Consider the following 17004-nt stretch of genomic DNA (forward strand, 5'->3'; position numbering starts at 1 on the left):
TTGCTGATATGCATTGATATAGGATGTTTTCATACAAGAAGTTCCTCAAACTGGTGAAATTACAGATTACGATAAAAAAATACTATAATAGTGACACAATTAGAATTATAAACTATTTTTGCCATTTATTTATCCTTTGTAATACTTGTATATGTCTTTTACTGAAGAAATTATAATAAACACAAAGGATTTTTGTATTTACCTTTAGCAACATGGCTTTGCATCCATATTTACTGAATGCAATGTTCTCCCCAAGATGCCTTATTTTTGATGATTCCAGATGAGCATCTCTCATGAATGTTAATGTGGTGTTATTTTGAGAAAAAACTACATAGAGTGACAGCTTTATTGATTTTATATATATATATATATATATATGTATATATATATATATATATGTATGTTATAATGTATCCACAGTGAGCCAAAGATTGGGTTTATTACAGCTATTTTAAACTGTGTTTTGATGAGCTCCATTCTTTGTCTTTGTTTTGATGCTCATTTCAGTTATTTTTAAAGCCCTGTTTTAACAACACAGTAGTTTACATCTTCACTGTCATTACTTAAAAGACAATGAAAAAAGGGCTGTAATTGATCAATGGTATGTGGCAGTGTGTTGCTTTTTTTCAGTGTATTCTTAGATGATACTTTTAGAAAATGGTATTCTGGAGCAAAATTTAATGACATTTGAATAAGTTCAAAAAGAGAGGAAACATGTAATCAAAACAGTGTGTGGGTAGTTGTGAACAAACTCTAGACCTCAAACCATTCTCTTCTTCATGCAGACTCATCACTTTGTTTTATGTTAATTAAAGTTGCATAAAATGTGAGGAAGAGAAATATACTCCATAATGAATTCATCTCCATTAACACTTTCTAGTTAATCACATAGTTAATGCAAAATTATGCATGTGGTTTGTGGCAAGGCTTTTAATCAATAGGGGTCTAGGTATTGGTTAAGAAGAGGAATATAAATTTCAGGTTTCTTTGATGAGTAAATTTCAAGAACAATGATTTCTCTAGGGTAATGATTTTAATTTGAGTCATTTTAAAAGAGAGGGGAATCACATTTTATCCTATTTCAGCTATATTATTTTAAAATATCTCTGATTTCATCAGTGTGGGTACTTCACAAGTACAGGATGGAGGAGGCATGGGTAATAGGTTGCCTGAAAAAGATAGGGGAGGGAAGTGAGGGTGTTGATGGCCTTCAAGCTAAATATGATTCAGTAGTGTGATGTAGTTGCCCAAAAGGCGAATGTACATCAAGAGTCATAACATCCAGGAATAAGGAGGTGATAATCCTGTTGGATTCTTCTGTGGCTAGACTATATTTGGATCAAAATGTTCATTTCTGGGCACTACCATTAGAACATTGCCAAGTTGGAAAGGATTTAGAGTAGGTGAGCCAGAGTTGTAAATAGTCTAAAAGAATACCTACCATAGGAGGCTCAAAGTCTGGAGAAGAGAAGACTCATGGAGAATATTAGAATGTCATTAAATATTTGAAGAGCTGGACTATTGGAATATTAGAAGAAGGACTATATTCTCTTTGGCCCTAGAAAATAGAAGTAGGAGTAATTAGTAGTGAAATTGTAGAGTCTAATTTTTTTTGGGGGGGAAAAACTTCTTAAAAGTGTGATGGTCTCTGTCAGGCGTTGGTAGACTGTAGTATAAAAGCAAAGGTTGAATGAACATTTGTTTACTGTGTTACAAAAGGGGTTTTATATATATACATACATATATAAATATATGTATATATATATATTAATATAATACAAGCAAATATAAATATGTACATATATATTTGCATTTGAGTATGAGTAGGCCTCCTCCAACTGTGAAAAAGAAATCTGTGGTTCTTTGATCCCTCTGTTCATAAAATCACAACCTTTCCCTGCCTTTAGTGGACAATCTCCATGGTTTGCTATTGCTTCTTCACACTCAGCTGGGGTATAGTTCTTCAACTTACAGTTTACTACTAAATACATCCTTCGTTAGTGCCCTCTGAGATTGTGAAGATTGTCCAAAGCTCATGACTTTTTGGTAGTCTATATCTGTGAAATTCATACACATGAACTTCAAGAACTGTGTGAAGAATCACTGAAGGATAACTTCCATGAAAGATTTTTATCTAACAAAATATTCTGAGTTGGACATTAGTAATAATTTTAGATGTGTGGAAGTTCTGATTTTCTTTTATTTCCTTACCTAAACTGCTTAAATATAAGGTATGAATCTTCAATGGCAAATAATAATTCTGTTAGGATAGTAAAATCTTGATGGCAAATATTCTGTTTGATAGTAAAATGTTGACATGTTACTATAGCAACTTGCTATAGTAAGTTACTATAGTTAATATAGCAAATTATTTTAGTTAATTATAGTTATGATATTGGAGTTTTTGCCTTTCTTTCTATTTTGGTACAGACCTGTGACCTTATCTGGAATCTCTCACATCAAACAGACATGCAACCAGACAGTAATAATGTGTGAAAAAGATGCTCAGTGTTTTGCCCAGGAGGGATTTAATCATGGTCAATAGTAGGTGTCGGAGGCAGAGTGTCTAGATCTTTCTGACTCCAACACTAGCTATCTATGCTGTTTCAGTATGTGTAATAAATGGAAAATGATAGAAACTATTAGCATATATATCAGTTGGGTATATGACATTTAATAGGCCTGAAGACTGACATTTGTGATAGGGAAAAGTCTTCCTGTCATTTCCCTGAAACGTACCTTTCTTCTGCACCTTGACATCCTGCTATTGTCTTTTTCATTAGAAGGAGCATTATTACCTATGAAAAATTACAAAGAGATTTAGGAGTGGATTACGAAATGTGTATATGTATTCTGAATATAAGATTTTAGAGGTAGAAGTCAGATCCATATCCCCTAATTAATGTTAGTTTTAGAAGACTGTATACTTAAATTCTTAAAATTCTAGTGTCTTTTTGAATTAGGTTAGTGAATTCTGGAGAGTCTATTCCAAATATATTTGAATTGGTAGGGAGTGCCAGTCTGATATCTCTGTTTTAGAGATAAGGAACTCAAGTCCAATCTACCAAAGTGACTTGTTCAAGGTGATCTAAATCTGATGTCAATATCTGGAGTAGACCCTGGTTCTCTTGCTATCATACCCTCCCTTCCAGCTATATTCATTTCTCTTATTCATTCACAGAGGGAAATCTATTAAAGGACTTTGAGAAATATTACATTTACAGTTATCCATTTCATAATAAATTAAATGGCATTTCATTTCAATTGCTTACATACTCTTAATCTCTTTTCCTCCTACATGCCCTGCTGTAGAAAAAAATGAGAATGCTTTGCATTTACATAATATCTTTTATCCATAAATTTCAAAATGTTCTGACAGATTGCAAAAATACATGCTAAACAATAAGAACACTTTATGATGTTTGGTAATTAGATAATTTATTAGTAAATTAATAAGACTTTGCCTTGTTTTGCAAATGAGGAAACAAAGGCAGGGAAGACATATAAATAGTTTTCCCAGGGTCATGTGCTGATTCTCTGATATAGTCAAGAATAAAAATGCTTTTTTTTTTTCTGATCCCTTGTCCTCATGGAGTCCACTCAGCCACAAGAATTTATAAATAAAATCATGTCATTTTATGAGTTAAAATATATTATTGTTGGGTGATTTAAAAGGCTACACATCATCCTTCATTGGGGGAAAAGAAATTGGTGCCAATTGGTTGGGTTTTACAATTGTAGACAAATGCATCAGTGCTTTTTAATTTTCTTGGGCAAAGTAATATAGGTACTTGGTTTGAACTTCCAGAGGCTATCTGCATAAGACAAAAGCCTCTGGAACCTTGGAGAGGGTTATCAGTCTGACAAGGAGAGAATCTGTTTTGGAGGAACATTTTAGTTTAAGTTTTTTGTTTATCTTCAGCTGGGGTTGCTTAAATGAAAGGAAGCCAATCATTGCCATGCTCTAGATATTGTCTTAGAGGTAAAAAGATGTTTAATTAAAAATTAGCTGAGATATTCTTTCTGTTTTCTTCAGGCTGTTATTGGGAAGCAGCATCTTATATTGTCATGAGAAAGTTCAGTAACTATGTACCCCTACCAACAAGAAACCAGTGTTTTAATGCTGAAATAAGAAAAAGATAGCATCTGATATTTTTCTTTTTTCTGCATCTCATCAATGGCCAAGTTCTCTTTTTTAAAAATCAGAGGCAGCAGTCATGCATATGAAGCAGAAGGGACAAAAATTTGGATTGATGAGTGTTTAGAAATGCAATTGAGGCAAAGCCTTATGCCCTTTAATGAGCTTTTCTGAGTCATAAGTGATTGTGTCTATTTTGAAATGCAAAGGAGAAAAATAACATGGCTGGTTTTGAGTATCATGGGAAACAGTTGGAATTTAATGAGAGAAGCTTGTGAACTGGGCACTGGAGTGAAATAAAGGAGGTGGTGCTGTGATCAGTTTGATGAAGAAAAAAAGATCTTGGAGGAGTAAATCAGAATGGGTTCTAAATGGAGTGAGCAATGAATGTAACAGGGAAAACAGTTAACTATAGTTGAGAGCAGATGAGCAAAGCACGACTTGGGGTTTAAGAGGCAAAGATGGAAATGAAGGAAAGCATTTCATTGTGTTCAAAAATAAAGGCGTGATTGTAGAATATGACAATAATAATGTAGCATTGTCAAGAAGTGGGTTTGATTACTCATTCCCTCAGACCTTGTCTGGAGATCATATACAGTAACCTAGAGGAAACTAAAGCAAATTGCAGATGTCAGGAACTCAGCATCAACATACAACAGTGTCTCAATAAGAGAATGGTTCTTCTGGCTCTAGTACCGTGTTTCCCCGATAATAAGACCTATCCTGAAAATAAGACACCCACATACTCTTTAATATTCCGCTAAAATAAGCCCTCCCCCGAAAATAAGCCCTATCGAACTTACTATGAAAACGGTCATCATGGTGATCCCCTGCGCTATATGCTGCATAGCGGTACCTTCAGTAAGCAGCGCCGCCCTCCCCTCCCGGGTGAAACGCACGTCGCGCTCCGAGCTGCATCCAATCAGAGCTGCAGCAGTGAGCGTGTCATCCTCTTCTTCCCTGGTGATTTGCTTGCTGGCGCTACTGAGAGCAGCGCCGCGGAGTAGAGCTGAGACAGGACCATCTAAAAACTCGGTAAGTTCAGTAAGCGATGGAGAATAAAATAAGCACTCAGGGGGCATGATGGAGGCTAAAAGGGGCATGATGGAGGCTAAAATGGGCATGATGGAGGATAAAAGGGGCATGATGGAGGATAAAATAAGCCCTCCCCTGAAAATAAGCCCTCTGGTGTTTTTTAGTCCCAAAAAAATAATAAGACAGTGTCTTATTATCGGGGAAACACGGTAGCCAGGTATTTTTTCCACCTCAGATCCTGTTTCCTACTACCACTAAAGCGTTACTGAGAGTAAGGTGGAGGATGTAAATGGAGAGAAGGACCTAAAAAACAGTGTTCTTAACATTTTATAATACCACAATTATAAACCATGATGCGACCTGGTTGGTAGTCTAGTTAAGTCTATGGACCCCTTGTTCTTAATATTTTTTTTTATTTAATAGTTTTAATTTACAAGATTATGCATGGGTAATTTTATAATATTGACAATTACCAAACCTTTTGTTCTAATGTTTCCCCTCCTTCCCCCCCCCCAGATGGCAGGTTGACCAATACATGTTCAATATGTTAAAGTATAAATTAAATACAATATATGTATACATGTCTAAACAGTTGTTTTGTTGTACAAAAAGAATTGGACTTTGAAACAGTGTACAATTAGCCTGTGAAGGAAATCAAAAATGCAGGCGGACAAAAACAGAGGGACTGGAAATTCCATGTAATGGTTCGTAGTCATCTCCCAGAGTTCTTTCACTGGGTGTAGCTGGTTCAATTCTTAATGGTTTGTTTTGTTTTCTTTTGTTTTGTTTTAAAGAAAATGTTAAATTTTAGGCAGAAGTTACTAAAATAAAATTCTAATTTTTTCACTCATTCAAGTGCACAGACCACCTATCCACTGATTCTTTAAGATATGTGGAACCCAAATTAAGAAAGCCTACTTTAAGTTGTGGATTAGGGCTCCCACTATTTCTCCTCAATCCTTTGCTCTCCAGATCTCATATGATAATCAGAGCCAAGATGAAGGCATGCAAGAGACATTTTTTTTGTTATTTTCTGACATCTGTCCTTTTCATATGATTCAAATTTTATTTAAAAGTTTGTTTCATTATTTTTATTCTCATGAAATGATTTTAAAAATTCCAATTTAAATATTGTGTCGGGAAGTTTCTAATTCCTTCAAATAAACCAGTGAAGAAAAAAAAAAAACATTCCTGAGAATAAACATCTGTTAGCTAGTTTAAAGCTGTGATTGCACTTGGATTTAGCACTTACTGCTGGGCAAGAAAATATCTTCAGTTTCTTCAAAGTTCAGAAAGAAATGCCCCCAAGATGTTTCTTTCTTTTTAAACTTAAATGCTTAATTGGAAGAATTATATCCTCTAATTTAATCATGTAAGGACAAAATTACAAATTATTTCAGAAGAAAAATGAGTGTCATGTTGTACAAAAAGACACAGCTGGGTTTCTGGGTGGAAAAAAATAGATGCTTTTTGAATGTTATGCAGTTAGTCAATAATCCAGTTGAAATAACACATTGCTATCAAACATATGAGAAGCAATATGGTGTTTTGAAAAGTGCACTGGGCTTGGGGTCAGAATCCAGAAGACCTGGATTTACATGCCAGCTTTGTCACTTCCTATGATAATAAACCTGAGCAAGTTACTTTAATATGTCTAGATGCTTCCCCATCTGTATAATGAGGCATTTGGTCTTTTTCATACTCTAAAAATATTTCTCTATAGGCAACAGACTGGATCAGGAGAATGATCAGGAGAATCTAGCTTCAGCTTTATTAGATCATAACAGTGACATGTGGTTATAGCTTCTTTGTATCTAATGAAATATTTCTGAGAAGACAAATAAGTAAATGGATAGCTGTGAAGATCACTAACACTTGGCTTATTGTTCAGTCATTCTGTCATTTTTGACTCTTTGTAACCTCATGAATTTTTTCTTTCTTTTATTTGTGTAAAACAATTGGGCTTAAGTAACTTGCCCAGAGTCACTCAGTTAAGTGTCTGAGATTGGATTTTAATTCATTTCTTCCTGACTCCAGGCCCAGTGTTCTATCCATTGAGCCATCTAGCAACCTCTTATAAATTTGACTACCAAGTGTTTAAATAATTGGGAAACTATACAAGATAACTGTTATGTTGGAGAGTTTAAAGGCTTATTTCATAACAGAAACACAAAATCAGAAAAGATGTGGGTACCTACAAATGGTGAGACTTTTTCCATTGCAGTGAAAAGAGGATTGTTTGCTGCATAAACATTTCTGAAATATGAGCAATTATTGGTTGCTGGTTGATAAGAAGGCTAAAGCATAGTGCCAACTTGTCTAATCTATTTGAAAGCTTTTCAACCAACTGGATGAAAGGGTTAGCATATTGTGATTAATGTACTACGGATGAAAAAAAGGTTAGATTGTCAAGGCTGACCACATTTGTAGGATGGAAAAAAGAAAAGGACATATTGTTTCTGTGGTCTTTTTGGAGGAACATGGTGTAAAAATCATGATGCCATTATACTTTTCAGTCAGTTTAAGGGAAAGAGTACATGCTGGCTGAGTGAATCTAATAGTACTTCTAAAAAGGTTTGAACTGAATGCCTTTCAATGGAATCTAAATTGCTGAACGCCATAGGAGTTATATTTCTTTCTAGTTCAGAAAGAAAGGAATCTAATGTAGGATCAAATATAGAGGATAGAATCTTCCTATCTTAAGCTGGGAAAAAAGTACAAATTACCTGTCTTTGGTACCTTTATTGGGCTTTGATATGAGGGTATAGCTTTCTCCCTAGTTCATTATTTCCTCAAGATCCTACTGAAAAACAACTCAAACTCTGCTTTTCCTCAATAGACTTGAAAGATATTCTCAATTTGGGCTGTTGGATTAAGCTAGGAGAAGGTTATCTTGGATGCTTTCCTGTTCTGGCCCCCAAATTAAAGTCAGAGAGTTTTGTACACACAAGTCACTGGAGATTGGCTCAGGAGACTTTGAGTTTCCAGTAAGTAACCAGGCTAGTTGTGGAGCCTTAAAGAGTGATATTATCAAACTGTCTCATTTTAGAAGTTGGCTGCTAAAACCTCATTTGTCATAATTAAGCGGTTACTTAATGCTGTTCTCATTTACCCCTTGATTTTACAGATGAAGTAATAGATACAGAGAAGTTAAATGACTTCCTTAATAGCAAATAGAGTAGTTGGTCCCATTGTAGATGTAAGGTGTGAAAATGAGAAAAAAGTTTAATATTTTATATTTAGGGCTCTTCATGTAGACCATGTATGTAGATCACAACTGTTTCGGTAAGAAAGCTCCTTGCTTACAATTTAGAGTCCAAGTCAGTAAAAGGATTTAATCAATCTATAATCAAGGTAGGAAGAAGTTTCACTTGGACCAAATTAAGGGAAGCCTTTTTTGGGGAAAGAAAACTTCTGAAAATAAGCCACATGATCACAACTTTTAGTATAAAGAAAACACAGTCATACAAAGTTCACATTCAGTCACTCACTGGCCTGGGGGCAATTTGTTGTATCACAAAACAGAGAAAGGAAATTTTATAATCTGCTAGTATACTGTTGGCTTGTAAAAGAGATAGCATATTTTGGCAGCACTAGCACAAGAATTGTTGTAAAGGCAAACATAGGGTTTAGATGTGACTATCAATCCACACTGAAATGGAGACTTATTCTAAAAATGACATCACTCTTCAAGAGAAGGAAAATCGAACCTCTCTATACCTCTACAACAGGTGCACTTTATCTATCATTTTGTTTGATGATGGTTAAATGGCTGTGGACAAGAATCATACCCCCAGTATCTTTTGTAGGCTTTTTTCTAAATTTAGTTACAAACGAGGGACTCAATCTGAAGACAATTTGGCTTGGAAATACATGAAATTCTATGATTTCCATTAGGACATCCTGTGTTACATATAGAATCAGATTGCACAGTCTGGAATAGTTATCCATGTTTACAAAAACAGTGATATAAACTTTAAATAGTGTCTTTTCCACTTCCATTACAAAATGTGTTTTTTCTGTATCCCATGTGTTCTAAGGACACAACCTAGTTAATTTAAAAAATGAACCCATGCTAAGTTTTCAATAGAGGTATTAAACTCCCAAGTAACATGAAAACCTTTTAACAGCAGGTTCCTGGGAAATAATACTTTAACCCCAATTACAGGCACTTTAGGCTCTTGGGCAGAACAGTGAAGAGAAAATTTGGATTAGATGGCCTTTGAGGTCCCCTCCAATCCTATCATATAAGTACTCTCTGGCTTCCTTATATAAGAGGCTTGTCAATCAGAGGAACTAGTAGTGAATGACTTTGAGCCCTGTCTCTTAAATATCAAATCCTTACTTGTTTGTTTCTGGATAGGACTGGATTTAGCAACTTTTCAGTATTTGTCTTGCCCTAGAGTAGAGGGCATTGATTCTAGGAAGTCTGTTCTGGTTTGTTCTCAAAAGTTACTTCAAGTATCACTCCTACCAGCTATAAATGTTGAACTAGAAGCTATGTAGATTTCCCCAAAGGGCATACTTCAACCCTGAGGGGAAAATATCCTACAGTAGATCTTGTCTGACTCTGTTTTTAATGAAGACAAAGCCATATAAAGTGCTCTTTGATATTTAGCAATATAGAGTAGTACAAAAAAACACTGGAGTATTTAGAATTCAGAAGACCTGAGATCGAGGATCTTACTCTGTTCTAAAACAATTTTGTAACCTTGGACAAGTTTAAGACCTTTTCTAAAATTGAGGTTTGCCATAATAAAAAAAAAAAAAAGATCTGTCAGACTGACTTCAGCTTTACCATATGTCTCTGGGGTAATCCTTGCTTCTGGAGGAGGCTGAAGCTAGTAAATCTCTTGACTTTTGAGAGTTTTGAGCTGTAGTAGGGCTAAACTGATTGGGTGTTCATACTAAGTCCAAAAGCAAATGTAGTAAGTCCCTGGGAATAGAAAACAATGAGGCTTCCAAAGGAAGGGAGAATTGGTTCCCTTCAGGAAAACAAAATAAGTCAAAGCTTTTGTGCTGATCAGTATTAGAGTTAGCCTTGTGAGTTTCCAAGGAGTTTTCTGGATGACTGAGATAGAGAGATCCAAACTATAAAAAAGAAAGAAAAAAAAAGAAAAGAAAGAAAGAAAGAAAAAGAAAACTCCCAAATAAAAAGGAAAAAGGAAAAGGAAGGAAAGAAAGAAAGAAAGAAAGAAAGAAAGAAAGAAAGAAAGAAAGAAAGAAAGAAAGAAAGAAAGAAAGAAAGAAAGAAAGAAAGAAAGAAAGAAAGAAAGAAAAAGAAAAAAAGAAAGAAAGAAAAAGAAAAAAAGAAAGAAAGAAATTGTCAATCATCCATTATCAAAATGTTTTCCCCTTTGGGCACAAGTTAGAGCTCCCATTGGTAAGAACCCCTTTATAGGCCAGACTAATGATCTTACTCTCTTTGTTAAAGTTTGATTTTTGAGATAAAATGAGGCACATGTAAATCACTGAATACTTACAAAAAAGGGATTCATTTTGCCCTAATACTACAAAGACACACAATAGGTCTATATAGTCACATTTTTCCTCAGCTTTGGTAGACACTATCTCCCTTGTCTCATTATGGACACACATCTGGTCAGCAGCTGTGTTAAGATGTGTGAGACTTCAATCTTGGGCATCCATTTAGGTTGAGAGACCCAGACTTCATGTGGCCAGGGCTTTTTATGCTCTTAAGTGACCAAGAAACTACAGAGAAGCTGTAGCCAACCAGATCATGGAACTGCTTCATCTCTTTTTAGAGAAAACTAATAATCTCGATCACAGGAGGGAAGGAGGAGGGGTAGGCTTAAACCATGTTGAGATGAAATATTAGCAAATATTATTTATGATCACAACCACTTTGAAGCAGTAAATCCCTTTATTTTCTAGCATGCCAAATTTTGAGAAGTGATTTGATAAGAATTTCAATTAGACAATAGGGAGCCTTAAATGTAGTACTTTGAAAATAGGAGTTCTAAGTGAACTTACAAGTATCTTCATTAGAAGTAGCCATGATAAAGTGGGTACTAGCTACCCTCAGAGCCAGAAAGACCTGGATTCTACAACTCCTCTCCTACATATACTGGCAGTGGGATCTTGAGCAAGGTCCTCTCAGTTCTGTGGGCCAGTGGTTCTCAAAGTGTAAGGGCAAGAAATCCCTGACAGGGTCTAGGAGGCTAAAATATTTTCACAATAATACTAATATTTTAGTTTCTGATATGGAAAGTAGTGATAGATATAACATATGTAAACAACCACTTTTTTTAAGAGTCTAAGGGATCTTGAGACCAAAACATTTGAGAACTACTGCTGTAGGAAATTCTTTAAGACTATAAGTTGCAGATAAGGTGTTTGTCTACTTTCATGGATAGAATTTCCTTTCTTGGGAATTCCCTAAATGAATGAAATCCCTATCCCTTTTTTATGCTTAGAGGTATAGAAGTGAGCACTCTTCATTGATTAATGCTGAAAATATGTGTATAAACTCACAGAGTATAAGAAGTCAAGGGGAACCTTATATATCATTTTCAACTTACATTCAATCACTCAATAATCATTTATTAAGCACTCACTCTATGCTAGGCACTGTGAGGATAAAAATATGAAGTTAGGTGAAAAAAATAGTACCTGCTATCAAGAAGCTTACAGCTGAATGGGGGAGACAACCTATAAGTAATTATGTACAAACTAGCTATATACAAGATAAATTGGAGATAATGAATAGAGGGATGTTTTATTACTAAAAGGGAATCAGGAAAGGATTTTCATAGAAGACTGATTTTTAGCTGGGACTTAAGGGAAGCCAGGGAATTTAGGAGACCGAGATAAGTAGTGATTACTCCAGACTTGAGGACCATCCAGTTAAAATGCCTAGTCAGGAAATAACACGTCTTATTTGAGGAACAAGAAGGAAGTCATTTTCACTGAAGACTGGAAAAGGATGAGATGGTCATATTGGTCAGGCTCTGTGCATTAAATAGAGGATTTTGTATTTGATCTTGGAGGTGATAAGAGGCAATTGGAGCTTACTGAATAAGGGATTGGAGTGCTGTGATTATATTTTTGCTTTTGGAAGAGAAATTTGATTTCTGAGTGGAGAATGGATTGTATTAGGGAGAGATTTGGGATGGGAGACTAATCATCAGGATCTTGCAATAGTATAAACTTGATTTGATGAGAACATGCACCACAATGGTGGCTGGATCAGAGGAGATAAAGGATATTATAGGATAGATGCTGCAAAGGTAAACTAGATAGACTTGCCAACAGATTGAGTGTGGAAGGTGACAGAAAATGAAGCATCTGGATGAATAGGAGAATGGCAGTACTCTTGACATTACTAGTGAAATTAGGAAGGGAAAAGGATTTGAGGGAAATAACGAGTTCATTTCTGGATATATTGAGTTTAAGATGTCTATGGAAAATACAGTTTGATATATGTAATGGACAATTTGAAATGTGAGTCTGGAAGTCAACAGAAAATTGAGGCCGTATAAGTAGATTTGAGAATCCTCAGTTTGTTGTTTTCTAGCTCTTTGTGATCCAATGGATCATGGAATAGCAGGCCCTTCTCTTCTCCATTATTTTCTAAAGTCTGTCCAAACTCATATTCATTGCTTCTATTATCCTAGCTATCCATCTCTTTCTCTGCTATCCCCTTTTTCTTCTGCCTTCAATCTTTCCCTATATCAGGGTCATTTCCAATGAGTCCTATCTTATTATGTAGCCAAAGTGTATAAGCTTCAGCTTCAGTATTTGACCTTCTAATGATTAGGCTGAATTAATTTTTTAAAATATGAGTGATGTGGTCTCTTTGTTTTTCAAGGGCCTCTCAAAAATCTTTTCCAGGACCACAATTCAAAAGCATCAACTCTGCTCCAGTTAGATTTCTTTATAGTCCAACTCTCACAGCTATGCATCACTACTGGGGGATAAACCATTGCTTTGACTAAATGGACTTTTGTTGGCAAAATAATATCTCTGATTTTTTAGTATGCTGTCCAGATATGCCATAGTTTTCCTCCCAAGGAGCAAACATTTTTTAAATTTCATGACTGCAGTGGCAGACTACAGCAATTTTTGAGCCTAAGAATCATAAATAGAGAGATGATAATTGAATCCTCTGGAGTTGATGAGATGGCCAAACAAAATCATAGAGAGAGTTAAGAGAAGGGGACTTAGGGAAGAACAGTGGAGCATAAATACAAAGAATAAAACAATTCTTTTACTAAGAGCTTACATTCTATTATTAGTCATACAACCACTTTAGTAAAGAACTCTATTCTCTGTGCTTTTAATTTTTTTTTTTTATTAAAATCAGAAAGCTGCTCTCTAAGACTAAAGAGAATATTGCATTGTAGGAGTTTCCTTAACTGGCAGCTGCTTATACCAGTGAAACCACTGCGCCCATTATTTTATCAACTTTAAGAGCTTAAAGTAAAACTGAGAATATTCTTCTCAATATTCCAATTATTTTCAAACTTCCAATGTATCACAATAAAGGTGGAAGAAAAAAAGGGATGACAGAAGGATTTTAACCTTCTTCCTTACAAATGAATCTCCCTTCTCATCTTCAATAAGAATGATAATGGATTTGTAGTTTCTTCTGAGAGTTTTTACAATGCACTAACTTTTCTGGAGGCACAGTCATAGTGCTCTCCTTTAGTCCAGCCTTAGAAGCTTAGAATTCAGACCTAGGAAGGGCCACAGAGATCATCCAGTCCAAATCCCTAAAACTGGGAGTGGTGGTGAAGTAACTATAACCCATATAGTTAGCAAGGCCAGATCCAAATTAGATACTCAAGTTTTCCTTTAACCTTGTAAAATATATTTCTTCTTGTCTTGTAAATAATAGACTTTTAATAAATCTTTGTTTTGTTGAATTGATCAAAATATGATTGCTCCTAACTTTGTATGTAATTCTAATATTTTGGTCTTAAAGAAATGACACTATTATTTAATTTTATTACTTTTGGAAATACTCTCTTAGCACACTCACATATACACACATCCTCTTCATAACCTTCTGATTTTAACTAGACTTAGGTTTTTCTTTGTTTTTATAGGTGCTCATTTGAGCATGAGGACCTTAAAGTGTTGTTTGTGACGTGTCCTTTGACTTCACTACACACTTTTGAATTCTAAAGGCTGGGGGGTGTCTCCAGATTATTTTATCACTTGTGTTTCATTGTCAAAATGTACCTATGTCCCCCTTAGGCAATTAATGGCACATAAAATTTTGAAACTCCAGTGAAAAAAAGCGATGTTTTTTATGTGAATAAGAAAATGAATCCTGACAATTTAGCTTAACCACCACACTGATATTATTTGGAGCTAGTTTCTGTGAATATATTCCTTCCTTCCTTCCTTCCTTCCTTCCTTCCTTCCTTCCTTCCTTCCTTCCTTCCTTCCTTCCTTCCTTCCTTCCTTCCTTCCTTCCTTCCTTCCTTCCTTCCTTCCTTTCTTCCTTCCTTATTTCCTCCTTCCTTTCCTTCCTTCCTTTCTCCTTCCCTTCCTCCCGCCTTCCCTCCTTCCTCCCTCTCTTCTTTCCTTCCTCCCTCTCTCCTTCCTTCCTCCCTCCTTTCTTTCTTTCTTTCTTTCTTTCTTTCTTTCTTTCTTTCTTTCTTTCTTTCTTTCTTTCTTTCTTTCTTTCTTTCTTTCTTTCTTTCTTCTTCTTTCTTTCTTTCTTTCTTTCTTTCTTTCTTTCTCTTTTTCTTTCTCTCTCTTTCTTTCTTTCTTTCTCTCTTTCTTTCTTTCTTTCTTTCTTTCTTTCTTTCTTTCTTTCTTTCTTTCTTTCTTTCTTTCTTTCTCTCTCTCTCTCTCTCTCTCTTCTTTCTTTCTTTCTTTCTTTCTTTCTTTCTTTCTTTCTTTCTTTCTTTCTATCTCTCTCTCTTATTTTCTCTTTCTTTCTCTCTTGCTCTCTCTTTCTTTCTTAACATGGTGAATCATTTGTGCCTATTTTTCAAACATATTGATTTAAAGCCCTTTGACAGATTTGTTCATTTCAAAACAGGCCCATGGAGAAAAATCACTATATAAATCTTCAAATAAGCAATAAGTGAGAAATGACATTTTTAAAGGAAGTCTCAGACTTTTACTGGAGTGGAATATCAAGGGCCACACGGGAAAGACCTTGTTTCTTGCAGAACTTGTTTATGAGTTTCTGTGCAAGTACTTTACCCTGTTTTCCTATTGGACTTTTACTGGCCTTCTCCATGAGGGTTAACATATTATGTTTCTACCTGATGGAAACATTTCTTGGTGTGTGTGTGTGTGTGTGTGTGTGTGTGTGTGTGTGTGTGCACATGCGAGTGTGATTGTTCTGCCTTAGAATCAGTTATATTTGGTTCAATGGTCATTATTAATTCTGGCTCACTCTGGAATTTAAAGCACAATTGGAACTAGTAAATATAAAGCCTTACTTCAACACCTTGACTGTTTTTGTTGGCCCTCAGTTCTACCTCTAAATTGTGAAAACAGTTTTTAGTGCAGTAGCACTCTTAGTGCAGTAGTAACTCTGGAAGATTTTTTCAGATAATAGAACCAGGAGATTTGGAAAGGAAATCATGGATCATTTAATTCTATACTTTCTTTTACAGGTGGGAAAACTGAGGACTGAAAGAATAAGTGACTTCATTCAATCCAATTCACATTTATTAAGTGTTTGTTACGTGCCAGGCACAATTAAATACATTAAAAAAGACAATCCTTGTCTTCAAGGAGTTTAAAATCTAACATGGGGAGGCAACTCACAATAGGAAGCAGGTAAGTGGGGACAAAAGACACCAGGGAATACCAGCTGAGGGAGCATTTTTGCCCTATGCAGTTGACACCAAACAGAGAAGCCAGATACAGAGTTGAGTGAACCCAAAAGTCCCATTTCAGCTCTCTCTCTCTCAAGGAAGGTGTTGGGAGGAATTTGGATGCCCAGCACCTATCTCACAGAATTATTGAAAGGATCAAAAAAGAGAATATTTTCAAAGCACTTTGGACAATATGTGGCACATAGTAAGTGCTTAATAAATGCTTGTTTCCTTTTTAAATAAATCATTATTTAATTTAATTATCATTTTTACTTAACAAGTGAAATTTAACTGAGTTATGGAGAGACTAAATAAATTTATTGTTGTTTAGTTGTTTTCAGTAGGGCCCAATCTAACATTTGTTTTTTGTTTGTTTGTTTTGTTTTGTTTTGTTTTGTTTTGTTTTGTTTTGGCTCTGATACTGGCATGGTTCTCAGTTCATTTTACAAATGAGGAAACTGAGGCAAACAGCGATAAGTCATTTGCTGAAGGATTGCATAGCTTCTAAATGTTTGAAGGTGAATTTGAATTCAGGCAAAGGAGTCTTCCTGATCCCAAGCCTGAATTCTATCCACTGTGTCACAGAGCTGCCCCTGTTAAATCATTAGTCTTATGGATAATAATAATAATAATAATAATAATAATAAGGATCTGAATTGAATCTCAAACCAGTGCTCATTCTTACACACAGATGCCAATATGATTTTCTTAAATCACAGATCTGACTACATTATCCCCTTACTTAATGAATTCCATTATTCCCACTTTCCTCTAGGATAAAATATAAATTCTTTTATTTGATAATTAAAACCAATTCTCATCATGAATTGAACTTATGATTTGAAATTGTTAAATATTGTTTCCTTACACAAAGCCTGTGGTATAGCCACATTGATCTTCTTGCTGCTTCACACAGGAACCATTATCTGTTTGCCTTTGTTCTAGGTATTCCCCAAGTCTGGACTGCACTTCCTCCCTGTCTCTAATTCTTCTTTCCTTCAAATCTTGATGTAAATGCCACTT

The sequence above is a fragment of the Sminthopsis crassicaudata genome, chromosome 1, assembly GCF_048593235.1.
Source record: "Sminthopsis crassicaudata isolate SCR6 chromosome 1, ASM4859323v1, whole genome shotgun sequence".
Lineage (NCBI taxonomy): Eukaryota > Metazoa > Chordata > Mammalia > Dasyuromorphia > Dasyuridae > Sminthopsis > Sminthopsis crassicaudata.